The sequence below is a fragment of the Eurypyga helias genome, unplaced genomic scaffold, assembly GCF_000690775.1.
Source record: "Eurypyga helias isolate BGI_N326 unplaced genomic scaffold, ASM69077v1 scaffold45047, whole genome shotgun sequence".
NCBI classification, from domain to species: Eukaryota; Metazoa; Chordata; class Aves; order Eurypygiformes; family Eurypygidae; genus Eurypyga; species Eurypyga helias.
In genome coordinates this window covers 656-4,733 of record NW_010261954.1, presented here as the reverse complement: position 1 = coordinate 4,733, position 4,078 = coordinate 656, and the positions used below count along the sequence as shown (strand labels likewise).

The 4,078-nt window shown below is 47.3% G+C and overlaps 1 pseudogene; it reads left to right on the top strand.

Annotated features, from left to right (window-relative positions):
• The first annotated feature begins 1,632 nt into the window (after positions 1–1,632).
• LOC104512523 lies at positions 1,633–2,552 on the top strand (annotated as a pseudogene).
• The last annotated feature ends 1,526 nt before the right edge of the window (positions 2,553–4,078 follow it).

The following is a 4,078-nucleotide window of genomic DNA, read 5'->3' as shown; positions in this document are numbered from 1 at the left end:
CCGAGACGGGGCGCGGCCTCGCCTTCCTCCGCGTGTCCTGGTGCGAGTCCTTCCCTTCCCCCTTTTAACTCTATTTTTAAAAAAATTATTATTAAAATCATCTATTAAAAACTTCCACTCGCTTTTCGGCCTTTTTTCTCTGTACACATATATATGTGTGTGTGTGTTCGCGCGCGTGTGCTCTTGCACGCGCTTCGCGTTGTGTTTACGTTATTTCGGCTCAGTGTAAAACAGCCGGGTTCTCGCCCTGCAGCCACCAGCGTTTCAGGTTTTCGTTGCTGTAGTCGCTGAGGCTCTGGCGCTGGGAAGCCTTTGCAGTGGAAGCCTGTGCATGTTTGTGGAAATACTTGTGTTATCTTGTTAAAGCCTCCTTTTAGCAGGAGCTAAAAGGGTGCTATTTATTTGCTTTTTCCCACCCTTTCACGAGCACAGAAATGCCCTAACCCTTTAAATACCCTATCCTCCTTAAGAATCCTTTCCTCAGTCTTTCCACTTCCAGCTGCAGTAACCCTCCTGATTTTCCCAGAAGAGTGAGATGCATTTTTGCTCCCCTTGGAAATGCATAAATGAGCTCTCTATGTACGAATCACAGCTGAGTTCCCCACAGCTAGCGCATTACAGAAGGACCTTATCCTGCAATCTACATTTCCCGCTGCAACAAAGCGTGACCTTGTTTTCGTTACATAAAAAAATGTTTTTTCATATAATTGCTGTGACTTGTTCTCTCGCGTGCATCTCAGCTCGTGGTTAATAGTTGCCGCTTCAATTTTCAGATAACTATTTTTTGTGAGCTGGTGGAAGAACACCAACAGAGTGCCCTTTAGGAGAGTTGCTGCATATAAGTAACGCTGCCCAGGGCATAACAAGGGTTCTGTTGTGCTCTTCCGTTGCAGAGCCAAGAAAACCTAGCGTGGCATTTTTAGATATTGAATTTGAAGGAACTTAGTAATGCCTGGATGTATCTCTGTTGATATTTAGGTGGGGATTATTTATTTAAAATACTTTATTGTGTTGTTTTCCAAGTTATGGGAGGCACCAATAAATTTCCAGAAGGTATCTTCCTAAGAAAAGTAATCTGCGTTTAAATTAGAAGAACGTTTTGCCCCAGTTATACGGCCTTTGAAAACGGGTTGGTCATTTTTCTACCCCTGTTGACTATCAAGTGAGTTGAAGTTTTTAAGAGTTTCCTGGTTGTTCAAACTTTGGCCACCCTGTTCAGTCTAAAGAGCTCACGCTATGTGCTTCTGGGTCCCGTATGTTAGGGCAGCGCTCGTGTTTATTATCTGTGTCCCTGTTGGCATGAGAAAGTTTTATAATCTGAGTTTTGCCCTGTGGCCTCACCACATCAGGAAAACTGATTTAGGTTTGTAAAGCTCAAGATTTTCACAGTTTTTCCTTTTCCAGAAGAGGCATACAGGTGAGGAGCTTGCTGAGGCTTGCAAATTAGGAAAATATTAGTTGTTTTTTCTAAGAGCCTAAGGAGATTTGTGTACCTGGACCCCATTTAGGTACCTGGACCCTTACCTAAGGAGATTTAGGTACCCCTCCCACGTTTTTTCAGGTGGGTGGACCAGCTCCTGTACTTGTCAGCCTCTGCGTGGTTTGCTCACGCTTGATCTCTTGTGCTTGCAGAGGCCGTCGCTTAGTTACCCAGGGCTGGTCGCCCAGTACGTTCTGGCTATCAGCAGAGGGATGTTAATCAGGTCGTGCAGTGGAGGAAGGCTGTGTATTTATCTGTTTGTTTTTACTTTAACTTGTCATCACCGAGGCGCGCTCCGCTTGCTTCTCCCAGTCCCGAGAGGGAACGCGCTGTAGTGAGTAGATCCAGAAAGGGTTGCCAGGACTCGAGGGCTGCTGGCTCTGCAGCTGACTTGCTGTGTAACCTCATGTGAGTCACTTCCTCTCTCTGTTCACAAGTGGCAACTGGAGGAATATTTGTTGCAGGAGGATGCTGCGATATTTTGTGAAATGCCTCGAGCCTTCTGGCCGAAAGGTGTTAGGGACGAGCGGCGCTGGACGTGGCGGGGTGGCTGTCGTATTGCCTGAACTGAGGCAGTGCTAGGAGCTGACGGGAGAGGGAGGGCATTGGGCTGGACGCCACAGGGCGGTTCGTACGCGCGTTGGGATGGGAGCCATGGCGCTGCTCTGTTGGGACGATGCCTGGCACCGTGGGGTTCTGGCCCGCGATGGAGCCTCCTGCCTGCGTTGGCGATGGGAGATGGCGACTTCCCCTGTGAACTTGTGGTTTGAGAGAGGGGAAAAAGACAAAGAGAATCCTGTGCTAAATATAGTCTGTGTCATTTGTTTTCTCTGTTGTGGCATCTATGTAAATCGCCTCTTTTGTACTGTCTTCCTTTCGACAATAAAGCCAAATCTCAGTGGTTCATTGTTTTTATTTCAGAGGTGGTGCAGAGCTCTTGTTCGATGGTGTCAGAAAGCATCAGGTGACTTTGCCCTGTCAACCAGAGCCTTGTGAGTATCAGAACCTGTTGGATAACTTGAAAGAACGACAACGAATGAAACAAAGCTGGGTTGTACGGCGGTTTCGTTAGCTGGCAACAAGGATCACTGTATCTTAAAAGCACTTTCAGGCATGCCACGGACCAGATAGCTTGGCAGACAACGGGCAGTAAATACCAAGTAGAAATAGCCTGAGTGTCTTTCCTGTCCTCTAAGCTCTTGTGAACTGAGTCCTTCCTTAAGACTTTTGCCTCCCTGCTCCTGAGTAGACAGCAGCCTCTGAATGTTTCCATCGAGTCTGTGTCTTGATACTTGAAACCACCAATAACCTCCTCTCTCTTGTTTTTTCTTGGCTGCTCCGAGGTTTCCAAGAGGCGTATATACACGTGTGTGTATATGCAGTGTGGAGACAGGTGGGCATGTGTATCGCGATGTAACACAGTCGTACTTCATCTACTCATTTGACTTTAATGTGTATGTCAGCGTTTTATATAACTGTGCAGGTGAAAATGCCAGAGCTGATTCTGGACATCCCGCCTGTAGCCATCCCTACAATAAAAAATAGGATGCTCTTAAGCTAAAGGCTTGAGAGTCCTGGTGGTCAACAGTCCCAATCTCTGGATTGTGATTTGGAATGCCAGCACTGGGAAGTGCTGTGCTAACCCTGAGTGTCCAAGGCCAGGCTGGATGAGGCTTGGAGCAACCTGGTCTATGGAAGGTGTCCCTGCCCATGGCAGGGGGGTTGGAACTAGATGATCTTTAAGGTCCCTTCCAACCCAAACCAGTCTGTGATTCTGTGAATCAGATGTGATAGGAGCATCTGAATTCAGATGTGATAGGAGCACTGGAATGGTGTGTTATCCTGGGGTTAAGGACAGGGACTAGGGATCCAGGAACATGACCTGACGCTGATTTGCTGTGTGAGTTTAGTCGTGTTGCTTAACTTTCCCCTGTTGCTAGTGAAGTCGGAGTGATACTTTGGTGTATCACAAGGGAGTTCAGCAGTACATTCAGCACTGCTAAAGCACTTAAGATCCTTAAATGAAAGGTAGTAAAGAAATGGCAAAACACTCATTTACTTGGTTTATAAACTTGCAGGCTAGAGCATCATTTTCTTCAGCATTCTGTAAATTGAGAATACCCACTGATCCCCACCGCCTTGGTGGTGTTCAAACCATGATCAGATGCTCACGAACAAGGGGTTCTCACATGAGAAGTGTATTTCTGCCTGGGGATTGATATCAAAGAGTGTTTCTTCTAGCCCGATGGCTGTCAGTGGTGCAGTTGTATGTGGCCTAATCTATTCCCACTTGAAGTTGCTGGGAAGACTTCTATAGACTTCACTAGGAGCTGGATTTATCCTAAAGGCTAAATCTTTCCCTGAAGATCTGGCTCAGCCTCAGGGATCAAACTCGTGATCTCCAGTGCTTCATTCCTGATTCATCTAACACGTTATTGCTCCCGGCTTTTCCTCGCTGCCTCGTTTTTCAGACACTGTGGCAGGATCCCTGTGAGAGGAGGGGCAGAGTGGATGGTGTGCCCACTCGCCAGCTCCCCTGGTTTGCAGCCTGCTGCTTGCACATGCACTGAGCGGCAGGGAGGTTTCGGTTTTGGGGCA